The sequence below is a fragment of the Nilaparvata lugens genome, chromosome 11, assembly GCF_014356525.2.
Source record: "Nilaparvata lugens isolate BPH chromosome 11, ASM1435652v1, whole genome shotgun sequence".
In the NCBI taxonomy this organism is placed as follows: domain Eukaryota; kingdom Metazoa; phylum Arthropoda; class Insecta; order Hemiptera; family Delphacidae; genus Nilaparvata; species Nilaparvata lugens.
Window position 1 is genome coordinate 19696600 of NC_052514.1, and position 18530 is coordinate 19715129.

The following is an 18530-nucleotide window of genomic DNA, read 5'->3' on the forward strand; positions in this document are numbered from 1 at the left end:
TATTACAGTTTGGGAAGTAAGAAACATGGACAATAATATTATTGATGTCAGTTTTAGAAATAAAATTTTGAATTCTTCAATTGATGAATTTGAAAAAAGATGGATAGAAACAATACCTAATGAAGATTGGAATGAGAAATATAATTGGAGTTATACAAATTTGACTCTGGAACCAGAGATAACTATAGTTTTTGTTTCTCTAAGCTAGAACTGAACTACTCCAGTTACTTTGAATTTTTTTCAATAAAATCAACAAAAACAAGTCGTATTATAAATATTGCTGAAAACTTTCATTTTGATAGTGATATTATGAAGTAATTTTTATCAGATGCTATTCTAGAGGTTGCTATATTATGGGGTAGTTCTTCCTGGAAATCCGAAATGAAAGTGGCAGGTCGAAAGAAGAGAGTGACACCCTGACACCAAACGTACTCGGGTCATGCTCCCTTGAAAAGCATACGTGTCTTGATTTTCTGCCGTGCTGAGTCGAAAAAGGTGAAGGCTGAAAGGAATTTCATCCTCATTGGTTGAAAATAGGAAGCGGAAAAGCGTCGAGAACGAGCAAAGAGTAATCTGATTCCTTCACATATATCACGGATTCACAACATTAGCGCTCCAAAAAATATTTATGATAAACATTCCGGTGATTTTTTTATCTACACCTCACCTCACTTGATATCAATATTATTAGGTTATTCATCTATCAAAATATTATTAATAATATAAATTGGATTAATATAATAATATTTATACATAGAATAATACAATATAATAATTTCCCCTCAGGGAGAAAAAGTGGTATTCTTCACTCTAGATTTACAAATAACTATATTTTTCTAATTTATTGAGTGTTGTTGAAGTAGTAGAACGTTTCCTTTTTACCGATCCAAAACTTATCCAAGTACTCGAAGTGCTTTAATGATCGAGTAGGTGCTGATACACTATAGAGTTTTCTATTTGAATATTCATTCTTGAATATTCATCAAATTCAGGAATTATTCAAATCTGTGATAAAAGTTTAAGAGCGAAACTTGCCATTCAATCTCAAGTCATGAACGAAAATAAGTTGGCAAAGTCAAATCCCTACTAGTAAACTAAGCAGGTGATTGAGCCGATCGAAAGGCTTTACAACTTTCAGGAGTGTTTAGAAGACGATACTTCTTTCGTGAAACTTCTCAAAGTCCTATAAAGCACTTTCCCGGTGCAAGCGTGCGAGCTGAGTTTAAGCAAAGCAAACACATCTAATCCCATGCACATGTCTGCCCTGCTCTGCTATGCGACTTTCCTAGTCCACTGTAAAGTTGACACACAAAAAAGAACACTCTCAAGGCTGGTGATTGGTGGGGGTGAAGGAAATGTTCACAAGAGGAAAAAACAGAGCAGAACCCAAGAGTTGTTCAAGCTCTCCGTTTAATTCCCAGCAAATCCCCTTGTCATGTAAACAATGAAAGTTTAACAGGAGAAGAAAAGTTCAATAGGGATGCTCAAAGTCTGATGAAAAAGGAATGACTGGTGGCCAGTGAGCAGTGAGTGAAGACATTAGTTGAGGAGAGCTGATGTAGGCTACAGCTCTTCAAGCGAACTTATATGTTTTTTCCTACAAGGTTTTCTAACTTGAACTATTGGTGAATGAATAATAAATTATGATACCCACTTTCCAATTTCATAATATCAGTAATTCTATGAATAAAAGAGTTCAACATACGATTATTAAACGGGCGTAGCAAGCAAGCTCTTAGGGTCAAGCCACATAAAGTGTTTTTCAAACGAGTCGGCATGGCAGGACGCTCTCAGATTGGATTCGCGTTCGAGAATCAGCTGATAATCAGCCAATCGAAGAGCTTCTTGCCCTGCCGTCTCATCTGAAAACGCCTGAAGAAACGCTTCGTGTAACGTTGTCTGTTTATGGGTTTGTATATGGTTATACAGAGTGATTCTTAATTATGGTAATAGTTATTTGTGCAACTAGTGCGCAAAGTGACAGTTTGCTGCACCGAAAGAAACGTTTATGCCCGAGCCGTAGGCGAGGGCGGAATGGCTTCTTGAGTGCAGCAGAGGAACTTTGCTCACGTATTTCACATTGAACTTTTCCTACAGTTACCATATTGAATATGAGAAGTGGTTGATTAAATGATTATGGGTAAAATTATGGCTGAAGTCCATCAAATGTTTGTGTGTGTGATGCTGTTATTAATAACAACCTTATGTCATTTAGAAATTAATAATCCAATTGAAGTTAAAAATTCTCAGCCAAAGTTCTCATTTTTATTCATTCAAGAATCAGAAAAAATACATATAGAACAAAAAATTTGCATTCAAAATACACGCCAACAGCTGCTGCAAGATGGCTGAACCGAGAAGCGCGTGACCTAGCGGGAAGAATCGTACCTAAGTTTGTTGACTGTTGATCAGCTCTCCCGTCGAACAACTTATACCCACCCGTTTCATCAAGCTAAAAAGTACTGAAACAGGATTCAGAAATTTAGACTTTTGCTCAAATTACCAAGAAAAATGCTCAAAGTAAACTGAAAAATATTTATAAAAATAACATAGACAACAGAGAATATTTATTGTGGTATTGTTATGTTTTTATTATTTTTATTTATATGAATATCGAACAGTAATCATTTAACCTCAAAATTCGAATTTTATAATGTATAGGCTATTTGCTACTTTTCTCATTTCTTGCAGTTGAAATAATAATTATCAATAGAAAAGAACTATTATTTATTATTAAATGATGAGAATTCGTAAATGATGATTATTTAATTATGATTTAGATGAACATTATTCTTGTTTTGGATTTCTAGATTGGGATTTTATCATAAATGTAGGGTAGCCATTGTAATGATTCTTTTCTAAATCTAACCACAGTCATTGTTACCAACTTAATTTTTGTTTTTGTGCACTAATCCTCCATATAGCCCACCAACTATTTTGTGTTGCCATGTTGCAAATCTGGAGTGCAGTAATAGTATATTTCGCACCTAGGGCCGAAAATGGGACTTTTCTGGCTCGAAATCGGTTTTCAAGTCTGAGGCCGTAGGCCGAGGACTAGAAAAGATTGAGAGCCGGAAAAACATTTTTGCCCATGGTGAGAACGTTATTTTTCGCCACACAGGAAAATAAACAATATATATATGAGAATAATTGTCTATTATAAGCACTTCCGAAAGCAAAAGTGGAAGGTCATAGCTCTAGCAAATCTGAGGTAATCTGAATATCAAGAAATTGTCCAAGTATTTTTATTTTTTATTCTGATTTGTCTAAATAACCTAAAAGATTATGTTCAATTATGTAAGAGGTTCAGTTTATACTTTTTATTCTTCCAAATGACAATAAGATGATATTATTATAAATGTTTTGATTATTGAATGATAAACACAAAGAATGAAAAGTTTTTGATCAGCTGTTTTAGCACACTTGAAATTTGGCCAATCTGAATGTCAACGGAAGTTTAGGTTAGAAGTTCTATCCTACTCTGAAAATAGAATTATTTGAATAGTTTATAATATATATCTTATCTGTATTTTATTCATCCAAATAAAATGATAGTATATTATTACAGAATACTTTATTGAATTCTAAAAGCATAAAATGATTCCGTTTATCCACCATGTTCCATTATAAACGCTGTACTAGGAGGTTTGAGGTTAGATTCTATTATACTCTGAAAATTGAATTTGAATAGTTTATAATATCTCATTATTTGTATTTCATTCATCCAAATAAAATGATAGTATCTTATTGCAAAAACTTTATTTAATTCTAGAAGCATAAACTGATTCCGTTTCATAAACTATTTTGTAAACACGTTCACATCAAATCAGAATCAGCTGACTTCAAGGTTATTTTACAGCACTAGGGCCGTAAAAATTTTACCGGCCTGGTCAGAAAACAATCACTTTCGGCCTCCATATGAGGCACGTGAACCAGCTCATTACATCCAAGTGGGGCGAAAAAAGTTTTTCGCCCCACTTGGATGTAATGAGCTGGTTTACGTGTGTCATATGGAGGCCGAAAGTGATTGTTTTCTGACCAGGCCGGTAAAATTTTTACGGCCCTAGGGCCGTAAAATAACCTTGAGGTCAGCTGATTCTGATTTGATGTGAACGTGTTTACAAAATAGTTTATGAAACGGAATCAGTTTATGCTTCTAGAATTGAATAAAGTTTTTGCAATAAGATACTATCATTTTATTTGGATGAATGAAATACAAATGAGATATTATAAACTATTCAAATTCAATTTTCAGAGTATAATAGAATCTAACCTCAAACCTCCTAGTAGGCTACAGCGTTTATCACGGAACATGGTGGATAAACAGAATCATTTTATGCTTCTAGAATTCAATAAAGTATTCTGTAATAATATACTATCATTTTATTTGGATGAATAAAATACAGATAAGATATATATTATAAACTATTCAAATAATTCGATTTTCAGAGTAGGATAGAACTTCTAACCTAAACTTCCGTTGACATTCAGATTGGCCAAATTTCAAGTGTGCTAAAACAGCTGATCAAAAACTTTTCATTATTTGTGTTTATCATTCAATAATTAAAACATTTATAATAATATCATCTTATTGTCATTTGGAAGAATAAAAAGTATAAACTCAACCTCTTACATAATTTAACATAATCTTTTAGGTTATTTAGACAAATCAGAATAAAAAATAAAAATACTTGGACAATTTCTTGATATTCAGATTACCTCAGATTTGCTAGAGCTATGATATTCCACTTTTGCTTTCAGAAGTGCTTATAATAGACAAATATTCTCATATATATATATATTGTTTATTTTTCTGTGTGGCGAAAAATAACGTTCTCACCATGGGCAAAAATGTTTTTCCGGCTCTCAATCTTTTCTAGTCCTCGGCCTACGGCCTCGGACTTGAAAACCGATTTCGAGCCAGAAAAGTCTCATTTTCGGCCCTAGGTGCGAAATATACTATTTCCGCACTAGAGCGGAAAAGTGAATCTTTGGGTATTGTAATCAGTACAGGAACAGCAACTTTCCGAGGTAGCTGTAGGAAAAATAATTTAATACGTGATAGTAGAGGTAAAAATAAGAAAAAAAAGTTCCTATAAACATATAAATCCATAAATGCTTCATTAGCGAGCTTTACAGAGTGAAAGATTTCCATGGAATAATTCAGTTCCTCTGGTGAAATACACCGATACTGAATTGTTTGGGGACTAGTTTTTGATAAACTTATGCTGAATCAAATATGGAAAAATATCTGGAAAATTGAATAAAACTAGTCTGGAAGCTGTAGTGTGAGTAGTTTTTGAGGAAAAAGTTGAAATATGCAAAAATCTAAGTAGAAAAACACAGACTTCTACGTTTGATGCCCAATAACTTTCTTAAATGACCAGTAAAGAAATAAATTTTTGCAATAAAAATTGTAGAGAATTTAATTCTGAAAAGAATTATGTAAGTTTTGTGAACTAAATTCAAATAAAAGTTGAATAAAATGTATTCTTATGTAGTACATTACACCACGAAAATTTGCTGTTTAATGAGGAGAGAACTAATAACTCATAGGTTGTAGCTGATTGCAAATAAAATATTCGGTTTTTTATGAAAAGTTTATTTTTATATGAAAGTAACATATTTAAATGACATTAAACATATACCAAAAGACTAAAGATGATGTTCAAAGTGACCTCCTTTGTTCTGAATGCATATGTTCAGACGTCTTCTCATCAATTGTCGGACCCGTAAAAATGTTCCAGGAGTCTGCTTCATCAATATTCTATTCCGTTCAAAATCGTCAATCGGAGTTCTTCAATGGTATCAATCGGAGTATTGTATACTGAGGTTTTCAAGTGTCCCCAAAGATAAAAATTCAAAGGATTCAAGACTGGTGACCTAGCTGGCCATGGTACTGGCCTACCTTGGCCTATCCATTGATTTGGAAAGCTGTGATTCAAGTGTTCACAAACCGCAACACTCAAGCGTACTGGAGCTCCATCATGCATGATTCTCACAAAAGTAGAGTGAAATGGTTACAAATAACTGGTTAATAGATTAAACAAAAAACAAAGTGCGGGTACAGTAGGCCTAACTTACAGTTTGTTTTTTTGATCAAAAATGAGCTACAATATTTCTGAAAATAATTTTCAGCTGAAAATTTCTTCTAAATATTATCTTATTTGGAACAAAATGAATCAGCTGTTCTTCAAATCCATGTCTTATTCGCAATCAGCTACAACCTATGAGCACAGAGGAAAGAAGCATTACGTGCTATGTGCTCATTCCGTGCTATGAGTTATAATAGTTCTCTCCTCATAAAACAGCAAATTTTCGTGGTGTAATGTACTACATAAGAATACATTTTATCCAACTTTTATTTGAATTCAGTTCACATAATTCACATAATTCTTTTCAGAATTAAATTCTCTACAATTTTTATTGCAAAAATTATTTGTTTACTGATCATTTAAGAAAGTTATTGGGCATCAAACGTAGAAGTCTGTGTTTTTCTACTTAGATTTTTGCATATTTCAACTTTTTCCTCAAAAACTACTCACACTACAGCTTCCAGACTAGTTTTATTCAATTTTTCAGATATTTTTCCATATTAATCCAGCATAAGTTTATCAAAAACCAGTCCCCAAACAATTCAGTATCGGTGTATTTCACCAGAGGAACTGAATTCCAGGCGAAATCTTTCACTCTGTATAGCTCGCTAATGAAGCGTTTATGGATATATGTTAATAAAAACTTTTTTCTTATTTTTACCTCTACTATCACGTATTAAATTATTTTACCATAATTAAGAATCACTCTGTATAGTAAATGGAAACTATTCATGCCGAGGGGTGTTCGCGGTGGTTTCTATTCGGTACCGAATTACTGTTTCACTTAGAATCGACTGAAAACAAGCCGGCCGAATGTGTGTGAAACTAGCCTTATGCGCCATCACTTGATTTCAGCAATCTGTCTTTAATTTTGATTCCGACTTATTTACCCATATTATGGAGTGAAACAATATAGAGTAACTAGGAATATTTGTATTGGAAACTTGAAATTCATTGAAGTGAACTATGAAGTTCTATTGATAATTTATTAGGTATTAAACGAAAATAAAATAATCAAAATCCATGTTTTTTTTTTGAGGTGAAATAGCTTGAAATTATAACTTTTAGTAAGTTTATTCACAACAGTATTATATATTCATACATACGCAGTTCGGCGCATATTGTGGCTGTGGATATCACCTCTTCTCGTCCAGCCTTCCTGGTTGTCCATCAGGTGTGAGAGTGAGCAGAATACGTACTGGCTGTAGATTCAGCTAGGGGTTCGCAGTGGTCTCTACTTGCAGAGAATGTGATTATTGTTCATACTTGCTCTTTTTTGGAGAAGCGGTACATCCTTTGCTGCTGGCACATGTCCCCACAGGATCAGTCCATACATGAGGTGGCTGTGGAAAAGTGAGTGGTATGCCATCACCAAACTCTCCCTGCCTAGCACGTGTCTGAGCTTTCTTAGTAGGTATATTACCCTGGATAGCTTTTGGCACACTTCCAACACATGGTGATTCCATCTCAGCCTGCCATCCAGCCAGAAGCCAAGCAACTTGACTGGTTCTGCCTCCTGTCATCTCAGTGAGCAAATGAGGGTGTTTGTTTTACCTCATTCAGCTTGAGCCTGTTTGCTAAGAGCCACTTTTTTCCATTGCACCATAGTTCAGCAGATCTTGAATTTGCCTCATTACTTGTTGGACCTCTAGCTGTTATTCTAATGTCATCTGCAAAAATATCTGCTTCCTTGTTTGCAGTGGAAACATTCATGAGCAGAATAAACAGCAAGAGTCCCAACACTGAACTCTGTAGAACACCATGCTCTACTCCCCTGATTCTTGAAGTTGCTCCCTTCATTGAAATAGCATGCATTCTATTTTGCAAGTAGTATTCAATTGTTTTCAGCACGATCCCTTTCATGCCATATCTTTCAAGTTTTTTGATGAGTAAGTTGTGTGGCACACAAAATAAGAAGCCTTACTCAGGTTTGAGAGGGCCAGAGGAACTCACAATGAGAGGGCCAGGGTTTCTCCACCCTCAGATGCACTTTGTATCTTGCTGGTAAGAGTAAGCAATGCACTTGTAGTTGAGCGCCCATTTCTGACGCCATGTTGGGATTTTGCCAGGATTTTGTTCCCCTCCCGAAGTTCTGTGAGTTGCACCTTCATTTCTGTCTCAATGGCCTTGGACAGAATTGGGACTATCGATATTGGTGCAAATTAGATGGGATGCTGGTGTCACCTTTCTTGAGAATTGGTACAGTATTGTTCGTGAAATCTTTAGTAGATCTGGTAACCTTACCACACTGAGACAATCATTTATTGTCCCTGCCATTGGTCTTGCAATTAGGTGTGCTGTGGGTTTTAAGACAAGTGTTGACAGGCCATAAATTTCCTGTGTTTTAAAGTTCTTTAATCCTCTGATAATGTTCTCTATCCTCCTTGGGTTAAACTCCTTCCACACATACATACTGACACCATCTCTGGTCTTGATGCCAACAACTGGATCGTGGTCGCCTGTTTCGTCCAGATCCTTCAACACATTACCGGCAGCCTCAACAAAATAATTGTTGAAATCGTCTGGGCTGAGTGGAGAATCTACCTGGGGCTTCTTTGGACAATTCGTTGATCACATCCCAGGCCGCTTTGCACTACCGGTATTGTTGTGTGCATTCATGATGATGTTGGCTGTGTGCTCTCTCTTTGCCTGTCTGACATTCCTTTGATAGGTACTCATTGTTGACTCCCAGGTAGAGCTTGACTCCCTATAGCTGCTTTGTCTCATTTCTTGTGATTTGGCTGTCTAGTATTGATGGTTATCACATACACTCAGAGTACCTCCTGAGTTGGGTGATTGATACCCAGGTGTTGCTCCTAAACGACTTCAGCTCAGCCATAATGTGGGCGGGGAAAGGAGGCAAGTGAAAGCTCTTCTTCTTTCTTCTCTGTACCTTAGCTGGTGTATACAGCACCTCTGGGTGCTTCTGACGGTGTGAAGGTCGCTCTCTGCTCTGATCACACCACCTTGACCTAATTGCCTCAGTTCTGCTCCAGTATAGTGGGAAGAGGAAGGACGGGCAGCAGCTAATGGGTCACTGTACCAGGAGAGAAGGAACAGCAGCCAACGGGTCGCTGTACCCACAGGGAACGAATTGCAGCCAACGGGCCAGTGTACCAGGAGGGAAGGGACTGCAGCCAACGGGCTGCTGTACCTGGAGGGAATGGGCAGCAGCTTACGGGCCACTGTACCAGAAGGGAAGGGAGGGCAGCCAATGGGCTGCTGTACCCAGAGAGGATTGACGGCAGCCAACAGGCCACTGTACCAGGAGGGAAGGGAGGGCAGTCAACGGGCTGCTGTACCCAGAGAGGATCGATGGCAGCCAACAGGCCACTGTACCAGGAGGGAAGGGACTGCAGCCAATGGGCTGCTGTATCTGGAGGGAAAGGATTGCAGCCAATGGGCCGCTGTACCAGGAGGGAAGGGATGGCAGCCAATGAGCCGCTGTACTTGGAAGGATGAGCAGTGACATACAGCAGCCGATGGGCTGCTGTACCAGCAGGGGAGGACAGGGACATATGGCAGCCAACGGCCCGCTGTACCAGGAGGGATGTAATGGCAGCCAATGGGCGCTGTACCAGAAGGGAAGGGATGACAGCCAATGGGCCACTGTACCCAGAAGGATGAGCAGGGACATATGGCAGCCGACGGGCTGCTGTACCAGCAGGGGAGGACAGGGATGTATGACAGCCAATGGGCCACATTACAAGGGGGTAAGGTTAGGAGCTGAATGCTCTGGTCTGGGGCTCGTCCAGCATTTAAATACTCTCTCAAAGTAGTGAGGATGGAGATCAGCTGCTGCCAGATGCGGTGAGAATCCTCTTGATGAGAGGAAGATGGTGCACCATTGGTACCTTCCTTATCTCTGTGGTCAGCCAGCTTACTGGAAGCTGTGCATCTTTCAATAATACTATTGATTATTTTGCAATATTTTCCTGTCACAATTTTACTTTGTGACACCCCACTCCTATTTGGGGGGGGGGCGGAAGCATCCATGGCACCACCTTAAAAGGTGTGAACCAGACTAGACATCACCTAAAGAGGTGTATGCCCACCAGGCATCACCTTTAGAGGTGTATGCCACTAACGTGCCCTAGCAAAGAAGAGAACTCCCTGTCTATGGGCACATATTGACATCGTCCATCAAGTAACCGGACTTTAATACATGGTCGACCAGCTCGTCTGCACTTGCCTGGTGTCATGTTGTGGTGGCACAGCACCAGATCCACATTTCGAGAAGGGCCTGGTCTTGGAGCTTCTGAATGTGGGACAACCTCTATGGCAGTCAAAGGTGTCATTGACTTTTCCCCTTCCATGTCAGTCAATGGTGGCATTGATTCTTTCCTTATCACCTTCCTGTTTGTTGGGCGTGACAGGATTTTGGAATTGTCTTTAGAGGTTTATCTTCTTTTCTTTGTGTTGACCAAGAGGCTTTCATCTGACTCGACATGAGCTGATGTTTGCTTCACTGTGACCTCATTTGTCTCTTTGTCATTTAAGGGTGGCGTTGATTCTTTCACTATCACCCTCTGTTTTGTAGGGCAAAGTGGGGGTGTCAGTTGGTATGTGGGGACTGGTATCCCACCTTGGGTTATCCTCTCCATGTCGACTGCTAGGCTAAATTCTGACTCGTCATGAGATTGTTTTCATTCCATCCCAACTTCCACTACTTTCTCAGAGCTCAAAGTGTTTGCTCTGGCAGTTGGAGCATGAATCGCGGCCTGTTGTTCAGAGTCGGTCATTTCATCACAGTGATCAACTATGTCGTCCCAGGATGCTTGTCTTGGAATATATGAAAATTCCACCCTGGTATCAATCAAGGCGTTGAATTTGACTCCATACAAACCAGCCTGCTTGAGCATCCCTCTGATGCGACTTTTGTTGTTCTGAGATTTGTAATGTATGGCCGCTATTGTTGGGACTGTTGTTGTCCTACTCCCCAATAAGAGTGATTGTGACATAATAGGTTGACTTGAAGTATTCAATGGGGGAAGATCCCACTCTACCTCTCTCATGAATGTGTGAATATTCACTCTGTTTTCACGCATAAATTTCATGCCTAATAGCAACTCTTGTTCAAGTCCTTCCATTATAGATGCAGTTGGTGGAATTGTGATTTGTTCTATAGATACATAAGTTGTCACTTTATATTCATATAACTAGCTTCAGCCAGTAAGTATTGAATGTAATAGAGCACCCTTCCCGTAGAGTGAAGCGAGCTTGACCCCCCAACTCTTTGGTTAAATACCTCGCCTTAGCCGTCTCAAGGTTTTATATTGCAAGCATTATGGAAATCGTCCATATCTCTAGTACCAATGAAAATATCGAACCAAAATTAATATCTCTGTCTTTTTCACATCATTCCCTACAATTAATGTCATACCTTTCCATTATATCTGCAACTATTTTGATAGTTATATCAGTGTGCAAGCTGAAATAGTTTGATATTCAACGTTTGCTTACATTTCTATTCTCTTCAAAAGGATATTATGCAATCTTTAAGCAACAAAATGCTATTAATAAAACTTCTAGTACACAGGAAGACCTTCATATTTATATAAAATCATACATACTTGATGATCACAGAATAACAGATTAGGTATGCATTCAAACGAAACAAAGCCAGTGAAGGATCACTGCCTGATTCTGCTCTAAAAATACACTTGACTAATATTGTAATTATAGGACTGTAAAAATATCATGTGAGCTAGAAGTTACCTTTGATATTCAGTTCCAGAAATATGATGTATTCTGATCAGGTCACACTCATTAATTTGATATTTTGGTCAGACTTCATAACACATATAAATTATTACACTGGACTCATCATTTACACTCAACAATACACACATAGCTCTATAGCTATATATTATATACTGTATATATTATTTCTTAATCGTTATTGAGAAATATATTCTCCCTATGGACTCAATTAGCCAATTTTTATGATTATACTCAGCTGAATATAAATGAATTTCAAAATGAAATAATTATTTCGTTTCGACTTTATAATTATTAATATATCATAAAAATCTATTCTTCGACAAAGGCACTTCTATCAATTAGTCTTTTTGTATGAAATGAGTCGCTGAAATTCAACAAATTCAGAATCAAGTTAGTATTGAAAAGTGCAGTAAAAGAATATATATGCAGTACATATATAAGTCATGAACAATAGAAAAAACTGTATGTAAATAAATATATATGTAAACTCATTAAATCCATTGTACCATTGCTCCAGAGTTCAGGAGCATAAGGTAAGAGTATAAGGTGAAGCTTATTCATATAAAAATGAGCAAATGCTTTTGCTTCTACCTTTTGCTCATGAGCAAAACCACATGCACTTGCTCATTAGCATTTGCTCTGGTTTTATTCATATGGGCCAATGACTATTCTATAGTGAGGTCCACATTATAATGGCAGTGAAGAAAGATAGGAGAAAAACGTTGCCATTGCCAAATCTCTCCATTTTTCCACTAGCCCAGTCAATAAAGGTTTTTTCGATCTGAAAATTAAATAAAAGCTGAATCTTCTACCATCAATAGAACCCTCCCAGAGGGTCATTCTCCCAAAAGTCCCAAGAAATCCCCTTGGAGCTTTCCCCCCTAGCATCCCTCAAAGTAGAAAAATGCAGGTAATCATGGAAAATCAATTATCTCTGTACCCATTGATCGGAAACAGCTCTATTATATGCCATTCAATTCGTTACTTTATGGACTACAATATTAGTTATATTCATTTTTTCAATAAAATCAACAGTTTCCTTGACAAAATAATATATATGTAAAAATTTAGGGGGTTTGCGATTTGATTTTTTTGTTTTCTTCGATTAACTTCGAAGAAAGTAGGTTTAAAGAGAATTGAGCCGAATAATTTATGTAGCCACTGTCATTGCGAATCCATTGATGTATATTGTTATGTATTTGCGATTCGATTTGACGCCGTGGAAGGGGAAACAGTCGACGCGGAACGGCGCGGCTGACTGTGTTAGCCATAGTAAACAGCAAACTGGAAATCAATTATCTCTGTAACCATTAATCGGAAAAGAATCTATCATATGCCATTCGATTCGTTGAATTTAGGACTACAATATTAGTCGAATTCATTTCCTCAATAAATCAAACAGTTTCCTTAATAAAATAATATAATGTAAAAATTTAGGGGTTTTTCGATTTGATTTTTTTGTTTTCTCCGATTAACTTCGAAGCAAATAGTTTTAAAGAACAATGTGACAAATAATTGTTGTAGCCACATCCATTGCGAATCCATTGATGAATATTGCTATTTATTTGCGATTCGATTTGACGCTGTGGAAGGGGAAACAGCCGACGCGGCTGACTCCCTTCACCATAGTAAACAGAATGATACTGCTGTCTACATTGCATCTCATTTTAGCCCAGTCAATAAAGGTTTTTTCGATCCGAAAATTAAGTAAAAGCTGAATCTTCTACCATCAATAGAACCCTCCCAGAGGGTCATTCTCCCAAAAGTCCCAAGAAATCCCCTTGGAGCTTTCCCCCCTAGCACCACTCAAAGTTGAAAAATACAGGTGATCATGGAAAATCAATTATCTCTGTACCCATTGATCGGAAACAGCTCTATTATATGCCATTCGATTCGTTACATTATGGACTACAATATTAGCTATATTCATTTTTTCAATAAAATTAACAGTTTTCTTGATAAAATAATATATATGTAAAAATTTAGGGGGTTTGCGATTTGATTTTTTTGTTTTCTTTGATTAACTTCGAAGAAAGTAGGTTTAAAGAGAATTGAGCCGAATAATTTATGTAGCTACTGTCATTGCAAATCCATTGATGTATATTGTTATGTATTTGCGATTCGATTTGACGCTGTGGAATATGCCATTCGATTCGTTAAATTAAGGACTACAATATTAGTCGAATTCATTTCCTCAATAAATCAAACAGTTTCCTTAATAAAATAATATAATGTAAAAATTTAGGGGTTTTTCGATTTGATTTTTTTGTTTTCTCCGATTAACTTCGAAGCAAGTAGTTTTAAAGAACAATGTGACGAATAATTATTGTAGCCACATTCATTGCGAATCCATTGATGTATATTGTTATGTATTTGCGATTTAAGTTGACGCTGTGGAAGGGGAAACAGCCGACGCGACTGACTCCCTTCACCATAGTAAACAGAATAATACTGCTGTCTACATTGCATCTCATTCACAGTATGGCGCTCGAAACAATCAATTTTGTCTATTGTTTTGACATGCGCTGTATATAGATTTTAACTTTTCAATACTCTTAAAAAATATTACAATTTTCTTGATTCAACCATGCTCATGATAAAAATCAGGATTTCGTTTTTTCTCACAGAATTTATTATATTTATTTGAAGTGTGCCTTCTCCATACGAGTCAGAGGTAACACAATTTGATAACTCTAGTTTCAGATATTGATGTTTTTCAACGAAGTTTCATGATATATTATGTGTCCGACTCCTTCATCTTATTCTTATTTTGTGAAAAATGAAGATTCAAAATTTATTTTCGTAGCTTTTCTTGTGTTTCAACTTGTTTCATCACTCTTTATAATTTAAACACTTGATAATGGAATGAATATCATCAGATCACGTGAACAAAAAAATATTCAAGCTGAAAGTAGATTAATTTGTTGCACATTCGGTTCAAATATAACAAATATTATCACATATAGTGAGAACGAATTATTCTGAAGCTTACTATTCTCACTGAACATGAAGAGGCAATACCAAGCCAGAATTGCAGTTCCGTTCAAATCATTATTATCAGAGCTTTCAAATTGATGCTATGTAACTATGGATGTTATCCCCATCTCACAATTTCCCTATTTATCCTTATCCTGATTCAGAATAAAGTAGTTGATCTCTATAATCACAAAAATCAATGTACAGTACCTATAATAAATAGTAAAAATAACAAAATTTCTAGTAATAATGCAACTTTTTCTAGGAATGAATTTCAAGGCTCATAAAATGACTTTTTCTAAATCACAGGCAGAAATTTCAATGATTATCATGATAGTAATTTAATGAAAATTGTTTATATTGTACATTGTTCGACGTAAGATAAGCTACATCTTTAAGGTAACCAACGTATTTAGGATTATCATGTTTATAATGAAAGCGAGACTGTGATAGAAGATTGGTCAAACTGAAATATAAACATTATAGACAATCCATATTTCTGATCAACTATAATTATAAATGATAGTATCAAGCCGTAATGAATTGAGCAACTGAATTTCAAAGTTACTATCCACTGTTCAAATCGCACTGTGATTTCCTTTTACTTCCAAATGGATTGAATTGCCTCACTCTTCAACGTAACAATTATTGAAAAAAACCAGTGGAATGTGAACGTCATCCAAATAGCATTTGAATTTCAATTTTCAGATCATGATATTCATAAAAAACTAATTCTTGAGAGAATAGTGATGAATTGCAAACAGTGCAAGTAACATTGATACAAAGCGATACAATGAAAGTCAACATCGATTAATTTAATATTGGACTTATCAAATTTATATTATTTATAAAGCTTATAAAATGTAAAGCAAACATTTTAAATTTTCTCTACTGGAGCAAAACATCGATAGAAAATAAAGAAGAGCCCATCATAAGCACAATATACTTGTGTACTAGAATTCACTTGAACTAACTCATCACTTCAACCCTTCAATGATCACAATGAACTAGAATGGTATAAAAACCATGGAATTGATAATCAGGTACATTTTTCAAATAGCTTCACCCAACTAAATCTGTGAATGCTAAGTCATAAGAAATCATGTTCAATAGATTCAATTTGAATGCTTCAAATAGAAAATGATCTATTCTTTTGGTGCCCTAATCAAAATCAATTTCGATCAACATTAATCGACATAAAGAAAAGCTTGTATAGTGAATGACAAGATGCGAGTGCAGGTGAAAAATCGATATGTTAACAAAAATAATAGAAGATGATGAATCGTCTTTCAATTGATCTTATACGGTAGGGTAGATCTTATACTTTGTGGTTAAATGTGAAACACTTTCATGATATTCCCACCTTTTATGGATGCTTACTCTTCCTTAATTTGTATGTTTGCATGGCTTTCATCTTTAGAATCTACTGAATTTTCATATTGGACTGTCTAAATAATCTAGATACAACTAGTAAGAACGGAAGATAAGCTACTTTACAGAGAGAATCATAGAAAGTTTCGACTCAACAAGCCCAATGTATAATTTTTTCATGCCTCAGCCGTCATATATATTTGGTTCAACTGAAGGTATATTATCAACCTGGCTTGAAGAATATTAACTGTAGAAAACAGAAAACACTGCACGCTATGATTTTTCAGGAAATTGCCACTGTTAACACTATTGTAATCTATGATTTATCTCAGTTTTTGACATAACTTATGATAAATTTTAGCATAGAATTATGATCATACATACATATTTTAAATATGTATTATATTATGTAATAGTATGAATATTTTATCGGTTGCAAACAATATCTTTGTCTGTCATAGAATGCATGATTCAGCACATCTATAACAACAAAATGATTTTAGAGAATTTAGAGAATTAAAATGTGAAAAATTAGTTTCATCGCATGTCAAAACAATAGACAAAATTGATTGTTTCGAACGCCATAATGTGAATAAGATGCAACTTAGAAAGCAGTAGGCCTACTACTGTATTTTACTGTTTACTATGGTGAAGAGAGTCAGCCACGCCATACCGCGTAGACTGTTTCTCCTTCCACAGCGTCAAATCGAATCGCAAATGAATAACAATATACATCAATGGATTCGCAATGAATGTGGCTACATTAATTATTTGTCTAATTTTCTTTAGATTATTTGCTTCGAAGTTAATCGGAGAAAACAAAAATCAAATCGAAAAACCACTAAATTTTTACGTACCGTATATATTATTTTATCAAGGAAACTGTTTGATTTATTGAGGAAATGAATACGACTGATAATTTAGTCCATAATGTTGAATTGAATGACATATGATAGATTTTTTTCCGATTAATGATTACAGAGATAATTGATTTCCAGTTTGCTGTTTACTATGGCTAAGAGAGTCAGCCGCGCCATTCCGCGTCAACTGTTTCCCCTTCCACAGCGTCAAATTGAATCGCAAATACATAACAATATACATCAATGGATTTGCAATGAGAGTGGCTACATTAATTATTCGGCTCATTTTTCTTTAAAACTACTTGTTTCGAGGTTAATCGGAGAAAACAAAAAAATCAAATCACAAACCCCCTCAATTTTTACATATTTATTATTTTATCAAGAAAACTGTTGATTTTATTGAAAAAATGAATATAACTAATATTGTAGTCCATAATGTAACGAATCGAATGGCATATAATAGAACTGTTTCCGATCAATGGTTACAGAGATAATTGATTTCCCGTGTTTACCTGCATTTTTCATGTTTTAGGGGGTTGGGGCAGAAAGCTCCAAGGGGATTTTTTGGGACTTTTGGGAGAATGACCCTCTGGGAGGGTTCTATCGATGGTGGGATATTCAGCTTTTATTTAATTTTCGGATCGAAACTGCTTTTTTGGACCTTCATTGACTGGGCTACACTGAGTGTACACAGCTGTTACTCAATTCATCCCATTAAATTTGATCTAATAATAATTATCATTTCCTTGATAAAATATTCAATTTAATGTCAAATTGATCAAGAATATATTACATTTATACATAATTTTATTCAAAAATTTGCTTCCTTGACTGAGATCAGATTTTATTTCTATACAAACCTGAAATGGCGGCTAATTTAAAAAGCTGTGATACACCAATCTGAATTTCAAAACAATAGTAATTAAATTATTTGGTAGGCATTCTATTTTTTTTAAATAATAGAAAAATATAGATCCATTTTAAAATAAGTAATTTCAATGGGAATAATTCTGAAATAACCTTTCAATATTATTTATACCGGTACGAGTAGGTCTAACTTATACCTGTAGGCTAACTGATGCATGGATGAAGTCTATAGGATGGTTAGTTATCAACTTTTAAAATGTCAATTCAGGTATTTTAATTTATGTTTCTCATGCGATAATGTCTAAATATTATCTAATTGTATCAAAAATACATTTTAAATCAATTATACGACTTGTGCACTAGAGTATTTTGATAGAATGGAGAAAAAAATGGCGGCTGAGAATTGTTTGTCTACTTTTGTACAGTCACTGTCAAAAGTAAAAATAAAATATTCTGGCAAACAGACAACATTGCAAAGCTAGAAAGAGATAACGCTATCTGTTTTTGTTGTATGATAGAAAAGGACAGCAACAGTATTGTCAATCCTACACTGCCATTATAACTTGGACCTCACTATAGGTGTAAATTTGATCAGAATCGTTGGAGTCGTTTTCGAGTAGATCGCGAAAAACCCTGT